The sequence below is a fragment of the Pantherophis guttatus genome, chromosome 4, assembly GCF_059756535.1.
Source record: "Pantherophis guttatus breed Tessera chromosome 4, ASM5975653v1, whole genome shotgun sequence".
Lineage (NCBI taxonomy): Eukaryota > Metazoa > Chordata > Lepidosauria > Squamata > Colubridae > Pantherophis > Pantherophis guttatus.
This window is the reverse complement of record NC_142066.1, coordinates 108,714,790-108,731,389: the sequence shown is the minus strand read 5'-3', so window position 1 is coordinate 108,731,389 and position 16,600 is coordinate 108,714,790. Positions and strand designations below refer to the sequence as shown.

The 16,600-nt window shown below is 40.0% G+C and overlaps 2 long non-coding RNA genes and 1 pseudogene across 2 annotated transcripts in view; 2 read left to right on the top strand and 1 right to left on the bottom strand.

Annotated features, from left to right (window-relative positions):
• The first annotated feature begins 277 nt into the window (after window positions 1–277).
• On the top strand, window positions 278–3,346 carry LOC148114292 (uncharacterized). The gene is made up of 2 exons (XR_015733954.1): window positions 278–380; window positions 2,989–3,346. It is a non-coding gene; the product is annotated as an uncharacterized LOC148114292 (long non-coding RNA).
• A 190-nt stretch (window positions 3,347–3,536) lies between these two features.
• Window positions 3,537–16,600, bottom strand: part of LOC117656012 (uncharacterized) — a 51,137-nt gene continuing 38,073 nt past the window's right edge. The window contains exon 6 of the long non-coding RNA XR_004588846.2: window positions 3,537–3,601. This is a non-coding gene — a long non-coding RNA (uncharacterized LOC117656012). The remainder of the gene's footprint in view (window positions 3,602–16,600) is intronic.
• Window positions 8,030–9,978, top strand: LOC148114291 (uncharacterized; annotated as a pseudogene).

Here is a 16,600-nt window from a genome sequence, read left to right as displayed (position 1 = left end):
ACATAAAATTGGAAGTGTCTTGGCGACGTTTCGATGAAGTCTCATTCGTCATCTTCAGGCTGGTATTCTCGGCTTCGTGCTTCCAGGAGCAATGTGAGATCGCAGCTGTCTCTTCCTTTTAACTGCTAGTGGGGGGGTGAGCTGATTGGGTGGGAACTTGGCTGTGTTCTGATTGGGTGGAGGTGTGTTCTGATTGTTAGGGGTTTGGCTGTGCTCTGATTGGATGGGGGGTTGGTTGTGCTCTGATTGGCTGGGGGTGTGTTCTGTTTGGGTGGGGGCTTGGTTGTGCTCAGCTTAGTCTGAGTTGCAGTGGGATTTGAGCTGGTAAGCTGCATTGTTGTTGTTTGGCTTCGTGTTTGTGGCCGTGCGAGCTCTTCGTGGTGGGTGTCAGTCTGCTTCATGTATGGGTTGGAGGGGTTTAAAGTGGCTAATGATGCAGCTGCAGTCTGGCTTCTGGTCCCCTATCTTGTCACCATGGTGAAGAGAAGCAGTTGTGAAATGAGTGACATGGTTGTTAAGAATGCTGCAGGGCATAAATGATGACCAGTCATAAGTGCGAAGACCGGTCAAAAGTGCGAGGACCTGTCAGAAATCACTTTTTTCAGCCCTCTGGGTAGTCCTTTTGTGCATATGGACTACTCAGAGGGCTGAAAAAGTTATTTTGACTGGTCCTCGCACTTTTGGCCAGTCCTCGAACTTACAACTGTCCTCACATTTTACGTTTTTGCCCTATCTTGTCACCATGGTGAAGAGAAGCAGTTGTGAAATGAGTGACATGGTTGTTAAGAAAGCTGCACGGGCATAAATGTGAGGATGGTCATAAGTGTGAGGACCGGTCAAAAGTGCGAGGCCCAGTCAGAAATGACTTTTTTTCAGCCCTCTGAGTAGTCCCTATGCACATAGCCATGCCCACCCAGTCACATGACCAGCTAGCCAAGCCTACACAGTCACATGACCAGCTAGCCATGCCTACACAGTCACGTGACCAGCTAGCCACGCCCACCCAGTCACGATTGCCAAGCCACACCCCCAACTAAGCCACGCCATAGAACCTGTTGTTAAAAAAATTGAATCCCACCACTGTATGTATGTATGTATGTATGTATGTATGTATGTATGTATATATATATATATATATATATATGTGTGTGTGTGTGTGTGTGTGTGTGTGTGTGTGTGTGTGTGTGTAGGTCTTTGCTTATTCGGGTCTTCTCCTACGTAAAATTGGAAGTGTCTTAGCCCTGGTTCTGTGAAATCTCATTCACAAGTTTCTGGGCTTTTTGTTTCTTGCTGACAGAGTCTGCTGTCTGTCAGCAAGAAACAAAAAGCCCAGAAACTTGTGAATGAGATTTCACAGAACCAGGGCTGTATAACATCTTAGCTTACGTAGGTAAAACCTGGCTAGAAAGAATATGCATATATATCTCTATCTCTATCTCTATCTCTATCTCTATCTCTATCTCTATCTCTATCTCTATCTCTATCTCTATCTCTATCTCTATCTATCTATCTATCTATCTATCTATCTATCTATCTATCTATCTATCTATTAGGTGGCACTTGGCAGCCACAGAAACAAAGCCAGGGAATTCACCAATCATTTCCTTTAACTCAGGGGTGAAATCCAAATATTTTTGCTACTGGTTCTGTGGGCGTGGCTTAATTAGTGGGCAGGGCTTGGTGGTAATGTGACTGGGTGTGCGTGGCTAAGTCAATGTCACTTCTTCGCCCCTTTTTAACCTACAAAACATAACACAACACAACACAACTGGCTCACCCACAATGTAAAAGCAGCTGTGCTAGACTCAAAATGGCCCCGCAACAAGCAGGAACCTCACACAGCCACAAAAAGCCCAAAAAAACAACTTTCACACTTTACACACACACAACATGACACAACACAACTGGCTCACCCACAATGTAAAAGCAGCTGTGCTAGACTCAAAATGGCCCCTGCAACAAGCAAGAACCTCATATAGCCACAAAAAGCCCAAAAAACCAACTTTCACACTTTACACACACAAAATTCCACATACAGCTTTGTGAGATTTTGTGTGTTTGTGTAGTTAGAGTGAAACACTACAGAAACACACTAAATCTCAGAAAGCTGCACAAATATTATTTTATTTTATTTTTATTTTTATATAAAAGCAGCTAAATTTAAAACTTCCTAAACTTTAAATGGCTAGGTCTAAAAAAAGAACAACTAAAAAAATCCCCAATTAACTATTTTTTTTAAAGCTCCCAAAGGGGAAAAAAACTTACCCAATAGAACAGGGGTCTCCAACCTTGGCAACTTTAAGACTTAGGGACTTCAACTCCCATAATTCCTCAGCCAGCTTTGCTGGGAGTTGAAGTCCACAAGTCTAGGCAGGAAGGCAGGCAGGCAGAAAGAGCTGCTCACCGATGAGCTTGATTGTAGGCAGGGAGATTCAGTTGCTTGCTGATCATTGCGATCATCATGCGATCAGCAGCTAAGGTAAGCAAGCTGGAGGCTGGGGGGGGGAGAAAAAAAGAAACTTTTTTTTCTTTTACATGGCTCTGGCGATCCAAGCTGAGTTGCCTGATTAGCAGGCAACACAGTTGGGATGTCAGAGCTTGGCTGGTCAGAGCCATTTAAAAGGAAAAAAAGGCTCTGATGATCGCGGGGCTCAGCTGGGCATGGGGGGCGGGGGCAGGGATTTTTGCTACTGGTTCTCCAAACTGCCCGCTGCCATCGCTACCTACTTGCCTGAGCGGTCCGAACCGGGAGCATTTCACCCCTGCTTTAACTCATCCCGAATTCATTCTTTAAACATAGCACCACTCACCACTCTCATTATTGAGGCAGCTACCTAGGTCACACAATTCATGATGGCACACTTTCCTGCTGGCTTAAAGACTGGTGGATTTAATCTGAATGAAACCACTTGGCTGTACCTTAATTCAGTTCTAAAGACATGGTTTTTTAAATTATCTGTAAACTGTTTTTTATTTGTACTTTTAAAGCAGAGAGAAAAAGGTAGAGAAGATAGGAATAAGAATATTCCATCAATCCAAAGAGCAACTCGAACAGAAGAGATGAGAGCACCATATGGATGGATCCCAAACAATAAATGAAATGCCTCTCCAGAAATGTTCCATGTCTGGGACAGCACATCTGGATGAATCTACATGGAAACAGTTGCATTAACCTTGCTGACAGCCAGTTCTATAAGATGTCTCCCCTGTTTTTGCTTGTTTTCACTCTGATCTGTATCTAGTTTTTACTGAGGATAAGCATTTAAATTCTAAACATTGGGATCTTAACTTCCTTTTTCCTCTTTTCTTTACAATCTATTAAATTCTATGCTATTCCATTTCAAAATGTAGCACTGGGATTAACTACTATCCTTTTTGGAGGGAAGACTGAATTGCCAATACTGTAAAGATAAACAGATACACAGTAAAATAGATTACATTACTGTATACATTTAAATGCAATATCCATAACACATGTACTAACATCAAAAACAGAAAGGAATAAAAAAAAGAAAGATAACACATTTGCCAACATAGTGGATCACATCCATTTATTCTAGAAGAGTATGGAATTTAGCTGTTCTTCAAAGTGGACCTTCATCTAGAAAGTTGAGACAATAGGAAAGGAGAAAATTATATTTAAAATTAGAGTCATACAGAGAAATTTTGCATGTTTTCTAGGCACTTCTTATTCATGAAAGTTTCCCTTCCAAATTTCTTCCAAAGGGGGAAGAAAGTGTCTGTGAACTCATCTTGAGTGAGGTGTTCTGGAATTTACATAAGTTAGACAAGGTTGCCATGAAGTGGATGTGAATATTCTGTCTTGCACTGTATAATAATTTCTCAAATACGTAGCAACCTCCCAGGCTATTCATGTTTCAATTATCTCCCAAGGGAAGACACCATCAAAGAAATTCTCCCTGGAGACTCCTCAGACTGGGAATTGTAGGCAGACAGGGAAGCTTCAAAATGATGAAAGTTGTATACTGTGGCAGGAAACAAATATTTTTATGGCATAATGGAGTGAGAAAGATATGATAAATTCTTGTACATTATTTGGATCAGTTTAATTTTTATGATCTTCCAACACTCCTCATCTGTGTTTATGGACAGGGCCACCACAGCTTGGTGTGCAAATTGTGTGTCACATAGGAGAACCACACAAGGGCTCCACCATAGGTAGCACTTGTATGTGAGTGCACTTTGATATATTTTCTATTTCAAACTCATTGAACCCCTTTAATGCGGCCCTTCTTTCATAGGCTTAACTGTTATTTTTACCATTGCTCTAGCCCTGAACTTGATTTCACACAATTAGATATATCCCTTGTTATTGGATCACCACCTCAGGCTTTGTTCAACAAAAAAAGTTTACATGTACTGTATGCACAGAAATGCTGTATATACCATATTGTTTTATGCATAGAGTCTTGGGCATTTTGGGAAGGAAGAAACTTTGATCTGGAACAGAACTGCATTGGGGAGTTGAACAGGCTTGAGGCAGCAGCTCAGCTTTATCTGGGAAACATAAAAAGGCTTCAGGGAAACATCATCCCTGAGCGATCATAAAAGCACCACTTGCATGTTTCCATATGCAATATTGTAAGAACCTTGTTCAAAAGCTCCAAAAGCATTGAGAGGCAACACTGAGTGGTTGCGGTACCCAAAGGATTTCAGAGGAAGAGATGCTGAACATGAAATCCAAACAGTCTGGGTAGAAAAAAATTGGGTGTAAATGCAAGACTCATAATCACATTCCCCAGGGGCCAGCAAAGGCCAGATTCAGGGTTGCTGAGCAATCCACTTTGACTACAGTTCACCTCCCACTGAAATCATGGGAAATGGCTTTGCAAGATATCCTATATGAAAAATGGTCATCCACAAATGTTGACGCTGTGGATGCATTCAAATTAATAATTCAATTTTACTTCAGATTCATAACAGAACTGATTGAATTTCAGAGATTGAGTGCTCATATTCTTCAATCACAGATTTTACACAGAAATCTAAGTGGGCTTTTTGTTTAAGATAGCCATTTATTATTATTTTGTTTTAGAAATTTTTTAGGGTCAAATAACTTGGGAGACTCTAGAAAGACTGCAGAGAAGAGCAACAAAGATGATCAGGGGACTAGAGGCTAGGGACTGTCTAGTTTAATGGAAAGAATTAGGAGTGACATGATATCAGTCTTCCAATATCTAAGAGGCTTCCAGAAATAAGAGGTGGTCAACCTATTTCCCAAAGCACTTGAAGGCAGAACAAAATGCAATGGATGATCTCCTGCATGAGATTGGGCTAAAAGACCTGGTTTTGAGTGCAACCTGGGTTTGGTGATAGCTGAGGTTTTGCTCCTGTGCACCTTACTGCAACCCAATTCCCACTGGAAATTTGCACTAGAAATGTGATCAGGCAAGATCAGAAGACTTAAATCTCTTCATAGCTGACAACCTTTGGGCAGATTAAACCAACTGTTCCCCAATGTGATGAAGTTTTTAACTGTTGTGTTAAACTGACTGCCACTCAGGTAGGCTGAAATACCACAAAATGGCTTTTCAGTTCCATAGAAATCTTGATTAATTAAATTTTCCTGAGATTTAATGTGTATCATTCTTTCTGGTGAATCTTTGATCCTGATTTGTAGTTTGGTTCTTAATTGTTCTTCTTTGTTCTCTCTTTCTAACGTAACCTTACTAAGATTTCTGGCCTACCTATAGCACCTGGTATTCTCTTTCAGTTTCTGGTTATATACATATACCACCACCATCACAATAACAACAACAACAACAACAACAGGATTATTATTCTGCCTGGTAATAATATTTGATGATTTCTCAATTTTCTTCAGTTGTCCAAGTTTTGCGCTTTTGTTTTAGTCGCTTTGTAGTTACACGCCCTGGTTCTCTAGCAGTAACAACTGAGCCCTGTAGCCCCTTTTTCGACAGATGTCCAGGAGCCATAGCATCTGACGGGGTTCTTATTGACCCGGGTGACAACTGATCCGGTGTGGAATTTTGTTGATTCCTTCTCATCATTAGTGATGGTAGGTGCCTAGGTTGGTTCATGGTGGCTAAACCACTACTAATCCAAAAATGATAATCCCATAACCGTAGGAACTGCACCAAATAGCTGTCCAGGCCCAGCCATGGCAACCTAACTTGTTGCTTAGTGGCAGAAAGGCAGGAGAAGGAATAGGGGGGAGGAAAGAGGCCTACCTGCCTGTTGGGTGGCAGAATCAGGAATGGGGGGGGAGGAAAGAGGCCTCAACTGGACTTTGGCTGAACTGGAAAACTTGGATGAGAAAAAGCGCAAACTTTTGAGTATGTACCATGCTTTACATCCACAAAGTGACATTGCAGGTTGTACCTGCCAAGAAAAATAGGGGCCAGAGGACTATTGCAAATCCATCAAACTGTAGAAGAAGAAAAACGAAGTTTGAATGATTATGTGAACCAAAATACAGAAAAATTGCCGGAGGCTGTGAAAACAGAGAACATAAGTCATAAGTCATAAGTTTATTTTGTCAAGCATATATAAGATAACAGGTAAAAGTATAAACATAAGTTGAATACATGAAAAGAGTAAGTAAAAAGGAATATTAGAACAGGGAGAGTAGGCACGCTGGTGCACTTATGCACGCCCCTTATAGAAGGGGCAAAAAACAACAGAAACAAAGTCAGAATATAAGGAAAAATAGCTGGATGAGAGATTAAATGGATGGAAAACCAAAGCTTTGCATGGACAGCACTTGGAAAAACACTGAAGGAAAATATGATAACAACTTGACGTGGGCATGGCTTAAGAGAAAGAAATGGGCATGGGCATCAAGAAAGAAATAGAAGGTTTAATACTTGCTGCTCAAGAACAAGCACTACAAACTAATGCCATGAAAGCGAAGATACAAAAATCCACTGACAATCCAAACTGCCAATTTTGCAATAACAACATTGAAACTGTTTCGCACTTAATATCTGAGTGCAGCAAAATCATGCGAACTGATTACAAAGCTAGACATGATTGAGTTGCTAAATTAGTCCACTGGTCATTATGTAAAAAATACACCCTACCTTTATCCGAAAAGTCATGGGAACATGAAGTGGAAAAAGTTGCCAAAATGAGACGGTGAAGATCTTGTGGGACTTTCAAATACAGATGGATCATCACTTGGAACACAACATGCCAGATATCACAGTTGTCGAAAACTGAAACGTACAATTTATTGATATCACGGTACCAGGAGATGTCAGAGTCGAAGAAAAAGAACTGGAAACAATCATGAAATATTGCAACCTGGCCATCAAAACTACACAGCTATGGATGAAACATGTAACAGTGATACCTATTGTCATCAGGGCACTTGGTACTATGTCCAAAAATTTTATAAAATACATCAACTAATTGTAGTTTCCTGCAATAACACCAGCGGAACTGCAAAAAACTGTGCTACTTGGAACATCATACATCTTAAGAAGGTATTTAGTTGATACCTAGGATGCTGGCAGCAACCCGTATCAACCAGTAGTAACAGTCAATGGTATTTGTGATGCATTTTTGAATGTTCAGTTGACTGAGTTTCATGTTTAATGAATAAAGTAAATAATAATAATAATAATAATAATAATAATAATAACAACAACAACAACAACAACAACAACAACAATAATGGAATGGTTAATCATTATTAATTGAATAATCAATTTGTATTTGTGATACATTTTTAAATGTCCAGTTGACTGAATTTCATGTTTAATGAATAAAAGATAATAATAATAATGATGATGATGATGATGATGATGATGATGATGATGATGATGTTAAGAACTGGACATCGCCTGGCAATGATCAAATGCATGGCTTTTGGCTCAAATACTTGACCAGCCTGCATGGAAAAATGGCTGAACAATTCAATGAGATGCTGCAGACAGGAAACATCAGTGAATGGTTAACAGCTGGAAAAACTTATTTGATACAGAAGGATCCAGCAAAAGGGGCAACACCTGCAAACTACAGGCCAATAATGTGTCTGCCAACCATGTTCAAGCTGCTGACCGGCATTATAGCTGACAGGATCCAGGACTACCTAGAAGCGAATAACATCTTGCCAGTAGAGCAGAAAGGAAACAAACGAGGAAGCAGAGGCACAAAGGATCAGCTCCTGATTGACAAACTGATTCTAGAGAACTGCAAAAGCCGAAAAACAAATCTGCATACAACTTGGATTGATTACAAGAAAGCATTTGATTCACTACTGCACAGCTGGATCATCAAGTGCCTGGACGTCATTGGAATATGCAAGTGCATTGGTACTTTCATTGCAAATGCGATTGCAAATCCAGGAAGTCCTGGAAAACAGAACTGTTTATTGGAAGCGAAAGCTACAGACTGGTCAACATCAAAAGAGGGATTTTCCAGAGTGATTCTTTGTCACCTCTGTTGTTCATCATCACTATGGCCCCCCTGTCAACAATTTTACAGAAAACTAATCTGGGTTATCAAACTGCTAAAAACTCACAGAAAATCTCTCACCTGCTGTACATAGATGACCTGAAGCTATATGGAAAATCAGAAATTGAGATCCAGTCACTGACCAATACAGTTCGAATTTTCAGCATTGACATCAGCATGGAGTTCGGCCTGAACAAATGCGCCACAGTGGCACTGAAGAAAGGGAAGATCGTAGACAGTGATGGAATTGAAATGCCCAATGGACAAACCATCAAGAGCCAGCAACCCAAAGCCTACAAATACCTGGGCATACTGCAGCTGGACAACATCAAGCACAGGCAAGTGAAAAATGTGGTCAGCAAAGAATACACACAAAGGGTCAGGAAACTTCTAAAAAGCAAACGGAATGGCGGTAACACCATCAAGGCTATAAATATTTGGGCCATACCCATCATCAGATATACTGCTGGGATCGTGAACTGGACCCAGGCAGAGCTGGACAGCCTGGATAGGAAAACAAGAAAACTGATGACCATACACAATGCACTGCACCCGCATAGTGATATTGACAGGCTATATTTGCCCAGAAAAGCAGGAGGCAGAGGACTTTTGCAAGTGAAGCAGACAGTCGAAGAAGAGAAGTATGCTCTGGCAGATTATGTGAAAGACAGTGTTGAACCAGCTTTGATGGAGGTCAACAAGAGGAAGCTGTTCGAAGTGCAGCAAACCAAGAATCAATATAGGAAAACAGCGATGCAAACTTGGGCTGACAGCTGGTGTAATAAAGCACTGCATGGACAGCTCCTTGAAAAGATCCAAGGAAAAGTAGATAAGGAAAAGACCTGGTTATGGCTGACCAACGGAACATTGAAGAAAGAGACAGAAGGTCTGATTCTTGCATCCCAAGAACAAGCCATCAGAACAAATGTAATCAAAGTCAGAATAGAAAAATCTGCTGATGACCCCAAATGCAGACTCTGCAAAGAAGCAGATGAAACCATTGACCACATACTGAGCTGTTGCAAGACAATAGCTCAGACTGACTACAAACAATATCACAACACAGTCGCTCAGATGATCCACTGGAACTTGTGTCACAACTACCACCTGCCTGTAGCAAAGAACTGGTGGGATCATAAGCCTGAAAAAGTGGTCGAAAATGAGCATGCAAAACTGCTGTGGGACTTCCGAATACAGACTGACAAAATTTTAGAACACAATACCCCAGATATCACAATTGTGGAGAAGAAAAAAGTGTGGATCGTCAACATTGCCATACCTGGTGACAGCAGAATCAACGAGAAACAACTTGAAAAAGTCACCAGATATCAGGACTGGAGAATAGAACTGCAGAGACTCTGGCATAAACCAGTGCAGGTGGTCTCAGTGGTACTTGGCACACTGGGTGCTGTGCCTAAAGACCTAGACAAACACTTAAAAACAATTGGCGCTGACAACATCACCATTGGTCAGCTGCAGAAAGCCACCTTACTGGGATCTGCTCACATAATCCACCGATACATCACGCAGTCCTAAACGCTTGGGAAATGTTCGACTAGTGATTTGTGATACGAAATCCAGCATGGTTATCTCGTTTGCTATGTATACTGTCATTTTTGTGTATATAATAATAATGACGACGACAACGATGATGATGATGATGATGATGTAGTGCTTAATCATTATTAACTGAATAATCTATAGTGGCTTGGTTTACACAACACACTAAGCCAAGGGCAGCAAGCCATCTTTTGGCTTAGCATGTTATATAAATAGTATTACTGAAAGATAAGTCAAGAAATTTGCTTAGCATAGTCAAAACAAACAAATAATAATAAAAAAAAACCCATTGCCATAATCTGGTCCTTGGGTAGATCCATTTTAACAAATCCTACAGAGGTCTTTAGCAGCTGCAATTCCAAAAATAACCAAAATATAATTTAACCATAACTGCAGTGTTTCTTAGAATTCCTTCATTGTTAGATCACTAAAACTGACCAAACAGAACACCAAATCCAATATGCAGATTAACAATTGAGTTTGGTTCATTATCTTCCTGGAAGATATGAAATCCTGAGCTATACTTGATTGGACATTTGGACAACTTCACATAAGAGAAAATGCTCAAATCTGCCAGACTACCAGATTGAGAATCAGGTCAGTGAGGTGGGTTTTCTACTGACCAGAGCAACACTGCCTGCACACCTCTCAAGGACTCTCTGATCTATGATCTCAAAGCCACATGCAGCCCTGCAAATTGCAGAGGTTCTTGAGAGCTTCTAATTAAAGCTGTCACCGGATTATATACATTATAATGTGACTGGGACTTCTTTTTAAAAGTCGGGACAGTAATTCTATTAATTGTATTTCATTAATTCAGTTTAAATTTAATGACATCAAATTACCAGCAGTCAGTTTTGGAGTGCAGCCTCTGGCATGGAGCTATAGCTACACGATCTACACGATCTATAAACAAGAGCTGCATCAATCTCAGATCAGGAGCACGTCCCTTTTCCCCAACAATGCCACAGGGTATGCAGTGATGTTCTATAACAGAACAAGCTGACTTCTGGCTTAGCAGTTGTTGCAGAGAAAACATAGCAAAGAAAATTATTCAACATTTCCTTTGGAACTTCAGGATAAGTAATTTTCTATTGCCGAGAATTCCTATCTTATCCATCCTCTTGGCTTCTGGAAGTTGTAACTCCCTCCCTCCAGCTAAAGTCAAGGTAAAAAATTTTTCTTGGCACCATTTCCTTACTACTCCTGATTCTTCTGTTTGCAATTTTCCAATACACTAGTGGGTTTTTTATTTTTATATTTTTCTTTTCTTGCCAAGAAGCAAATATAATGGGAAAAGTGAAAATAGGGTATTAACTGGCTGCCATTTTTGACTCCCTCATTGACCAGCTGGAGGTGGAATCAAGGGGTCAACCCAAGGATGTGTGGAAAGGCCTTCAAGTCAAAAATAAAGTTGCCCCGTAACCTTAAAGTATTGGTACTAGCCTAGACCATGAATATTTTTAAAAAGAAAATGAACTGCAAGTAACTCTTTTGCATGTTTTATAAGCATGATAACTATTATGAAATTTATACATAATGGACATAGAGCAATTCTTCAATTCTTTAAAAACATAGAAATGAAACAGTGCTTCTTCCTCCACCTCATTCTTTTAAAGAAATTCCTATCAGGCAACGTAATAGCAATCTTCTCAAGTGATTAAAGAACAAGAGAAAGGTTCATTTAAAGCAAAACTAAATTTTGCTTCATTTAAAGCAAAATTTCCTGCCTGCAGAATCTCAGCAATCTGTAATTTTGTAGTAAAAGGTATCCCAACAACTAAGGACATGAAAGCTAAAAACCTTGTTATCGTATTGTATACACATACCCCTGGAAGCATTAAGAACAAGGTTTCTACTATATTAAATTAGTTGTCAAATACCATATTTCTATTTTCTTTTTTTTAATGTTTTTATTAAACATTTTTTTTGATACAAACAAACAACAAAACACACAAACAAATAAACAAAAACCCATCTTTACATCTTCTTTTCAAAATGTCACATCAGTAGTCTATATTCATATTTATACATTTTCTCTATTTCATATTTCTATTTTCTAATATTTCATATGTGTAGCCTTCTATATGTGTCTCATTTGTGCCAATGACTTTCTGACAGGACAGTAAAGACACATCAGCAATAGTGGGGTCATAGAAATTCTTTAGACAAGTGGACTGTGCTCATCATTGGGTTTTAAATGCTTAGTTCTCCATTAGATATTGTACTAAGTTTACCTCTGTTTATGATCTCAAATCAAGTCTACAAATTTCAGCGTGATGTTCCAAGCATTGGTGAAAAAGACTTACAGCCAGGGGTGAAATGTAAAATTTGTTACTACTGGTTCTTTGGGCGTGGCTTGGTGGGGGGGTTAATATGATTGGGTGGGCGTGGCCAACTTTTTTTTTTACTTTTAAAACCATTTTTCTACAACCTCTTCGGCCGAATGCTTTAAAAAGCCTCTGACGATCCCAGCTGACTTGCCTGATCAGCAGAGGCTTTTTCTTTTTTTTAAAGCCTCTGAAGTTCACAGCTGACTTGCCTGATTGGCAGAGGCTTTTTCTTTCTTTTTTTAAGCCTCTGACGATCCCAGCTGACTTGCCTGATCGGCAGAGGTTTTTTCTTTTTTTTTAAAGCCTCTGAAGTTCACAGCTGACTTGTCTGATTGGAAGAGGCTTTTTCTTTTTTTTAAAGCCTCTGATGATCCCAGCTGACTTGCTGATCAGCAGAGGCTTTTTCTATTTTTTAAGCCTCTGAAGATCTCAGCTGAGTTGCCTGATCGGCAGAGGCTTTTTTTCTTTTAAAAACATTTTTTTCTACAACCTCTTCCTCTGAATCCCAGCTGAGCCGTGCGATCATCAGAGGCTTTTTTTTTTACTTTTAAAAGCATTTTTTCGACTGAAGAGATTGTAGAAAAAATGCTTTTAAAAATAAAAAAAAAGCCTCTGATGATTGCAAGGCTCAGCAGGGCATGGGGGGGGGCAGGGATTTTTGCTACCAGTTCTCCGAACCACCTGCTGCCATCGCTACCAGATCGAGTGATCCGGTCCGAACCGGGAGCATTTCACCCCTGGTTACAGCCCCCTTTAAATTAAATAGGTTTATTTTATTATCTAATCTATGTGACAGTTATTTCCTAAGCTCAAAATATTAACATAGGATCCAGCTTTTAGTCCTTTTTATTGTACATTTATCTTTCCTATCTCCACTTTGCTATAGGTTGGCTTTGGGTTATTGACAACTGTACCATAATGTGGAGTACCTAAAATTACATATAAGGACCTGGAAGCATTGCAAAGGGCAGTTAAATGCAGTTTTCCATTCATCTCCCTCCCTGATTCTCACCCGGTAGTAGGCTATTTGCAAATCCAGTTTAGTGAATATTTTGCCTTTGGTCAAATTTTGCCCATGTCCTTCATCGGGGCTGGGGATAGACACTCTCCATATAAACATCATTTAGCCATCTATAATCCATGCATAGATGAAGCATCCCATCCTTCTTTTCATGAAACAGAATGGGGTTGCTATGCATTGTTGGGCTGGTTAAATGAACCCACGGACCAAATTTTTGTCAATTAACACCCACAGTTCATCTAACTCTCTTGGAGTCACTGAATGTAGCTTAGGCAATTTATCCCCAGGTAGGATCTCTATGATTGGTGAGGGGGGAGTTCATCTAAACCCTTCTCACTGAGCACCTCTCTTAAGTCCCAATACTCTTTGGGATAGTGGGGAGGTCCTTTTACCATCCCTGCACCAGTGCCTTGATTTCCTGCTGTAGGAAGGTTGCCTTCCGGCTTTCCTCTTGCTCTTGGGGAAGGTGACTCGTTTGAATTTTTAGCAGACTCACCAAAACCCCTGCCATTGTTCTAGTGCTGACGTTCGTCCCCCATCTTTCTCCTCTTGGGTTTGCTGGGCCTCACTGGTGGCAGCCGTGGCACGTGGCTCACATGCCTTCACGGTTTGGAAGACATGCATCATGAACTGCATGGCTTGCTTTATCGGTAGGTCAGTGTGACCAAATTCACCACCTTCTTCCTCCTTGCCCTCAAGCTCTTCCAGCTCCTGTTGCCTTTCTCGCCTCAGTTACTCCAGTCTTCCTTCTTTCCGACTCCAATGGACCATCTGGGTCTCGATGAATCACCCAGGCTCCCGATGCTTCCCCCAGCACTCAGCTTCCTCCTGGTCACTGCCTTGGGTTGACATGGTGTGCACGGTCCCATGGTAGGGCAGTATGCCTCTCTGGGTTGATCAACTTTGCAGATTTTGCCTAATGTAAGGACCTGCCCCAATTAATCCCTCAGAAAAGCAAGACTCTTGACTACATTGAGTTGAATCAAAAGAATTTTTAGTGAGAGACTGTGGTTGCAGTAAAGTCAGATGAAATCTGAGAAAGCTTGTGAAAAGTACTAAGCAATTCTTTTGTCCCCAAACCCAACTCCCCTGACCAATCCACCAGCAACCAATGTGATGCTGCAAGATTGTTTTGAGAACTCTGTGGTGCTAGGCAAATAGTAGTTCACTTTCAGGGCATGATGGCCTTGAATCCAGGCTGGAACCAGCTATGAGAGAGTCTGCTCTATCTTCGAAGACAATCCCCCTCCCTAATTCCCAGGCAGTTACGGCAAAAGCATGCAAAAAATGCCAGCAGCCGGCCTCCCCCACCCTTCCAAAAAAATGGCAAGACACGATGAGGACCTGATATTTATGTTTGTCACTTAGCCATATAACTTAAATCTGATTTTTTGTAAATATTATATATATCACTTTAATATTCAATTTCATCAAGACTTTTGACACTAAGATTATGCACCACTGATTATGAATGGTGCATTTCAGCAATGGTTAAGGCTCTCCATCTGCTTACTTTATCAGCTTCTTCCTCACTGCTGGATTTGGTATAGGTTTTCCATGCCCTTGCCTACCACTCAAAACTCTTTCACATCGCTCTGTCTATCCTCTCAGTAGGTACATTTGTGACCCTTCTGTTCAGATGGAAACTATCCCACCTGTATAGGCACCATCTGTTCCAAAATGCCCAAATCATCAAAAGGAAGATGGAGAAACAAAAATTACTGACTGGAACTCTCCCGAGTTTTGGAAATGTAAAGTAGCTCTTCTAAGAAATCCAACACTTTTGCTTGCTGCATAATGTCTGTTATAAATAAAATCATTTGGAGCACTTACCAAGTCATTTCTTCCCCCACCTTTGTTTTTCTACATTGAGAGCTTAAATTTAATGTATCTCCAAACTGTCATACTTGTTATATTTCTGCAGCTTAGATTTTTTTTTGGTTGTTGTTAACATTTTATTATAAATACTTTTCCAATTTCATACATGCACATGTTATAAATGATAACCAGCCTCAACCAGTAGTCAATAATGTTAAAAAAAGCAAGGCAGCGAATATCTTGCTACACCAACAACCATCTTATTTTTAAGGTGTGCAAATCCAATACTTATTCTGTTATTGTGTGATGAGCTTATTGACTGTTGCCAAGTTTGTGTCCTTACAGAATGCCACTTGTTCACTGGAAAGCTTTCTGCAGTGAGTAAAATACTTTCAAAATAGAAAAGAACAAACAACAAATGTTAGGAAATCAATGTGAAACTAACACACTTTGATGAGCACAAAATTAAAACTGAAATCAAAGACAGCCAGCTGGAATTAACCTGCTACTAGGTACAACAATAAATTTGTATATTTCTGCATATACCCATAGATCCCTAGAATGCAGAGATATTTTATCATATGTTTAAATGGAAAAAGGGGTTTTGTGGGAGGAAGAATTACAACTTTTTCTTTAAAAAGGAAAAAAGAGATTTTTCTGAGAAAGAACAGGGATAGAATGAAAAGTAATGTTTGGCTTGGAGAGAATAGCAAGACAATAATAAAGATAAATTAAAATATTTGCATGCAGAATGTATTTTTAGACTCAAGAGAGAAAGATGGTAATCTCATTTTTATTTTATTTATTCTTGTTCATAGTCTTAATGTTGGTGATGAAGGAAACTGCAGATTAGATTCTGGAGTGAAATTGTAATGTAAAAAACAAAGTAGAAACCATGCACTTAATACAGTACATGGTCTTACTTTAAAGATTTACAGAATAAGAAGAAGCTGCAAGATTTCTTTTCTTTTTAACAATAGATTTAAATGCTCAAAATGAAAAAGCAGCAGGAGGCCTGTGAAACCAAAAGTATTAGATTTGTATGGGAAGATGTCAATTGTTTGTGATTCTTACTCTCATGACGTGCCCTAGATCCTGTCAGGTAAGAGCATTGCAGCTTTGTTTATCTGCTCCCTCCCAATATTGTCAGGATGCATTTCCATTTTCCAAGTGACTGCTGCCACTGTGCTACAATCTGTGCTTATTTCTCGAGCAGCTAAACCCTTTGACACTGTGGTTTTTAATTAAAATTACATTAAAGTTAATCAGCCAGAAAGAGGCTTCTGTAGAAGGCAAGTTTGATTGCAACCTGCAAAAGGCACTGAGGCTGCCAACTTGCTAAAGATGTGCCGGCAGATGCCAAGCTGTTTGTGCGAGTCCAATGATAGTAGCTGAGTTGTTGAAAGAGGTCATGTCTGTTTTATGT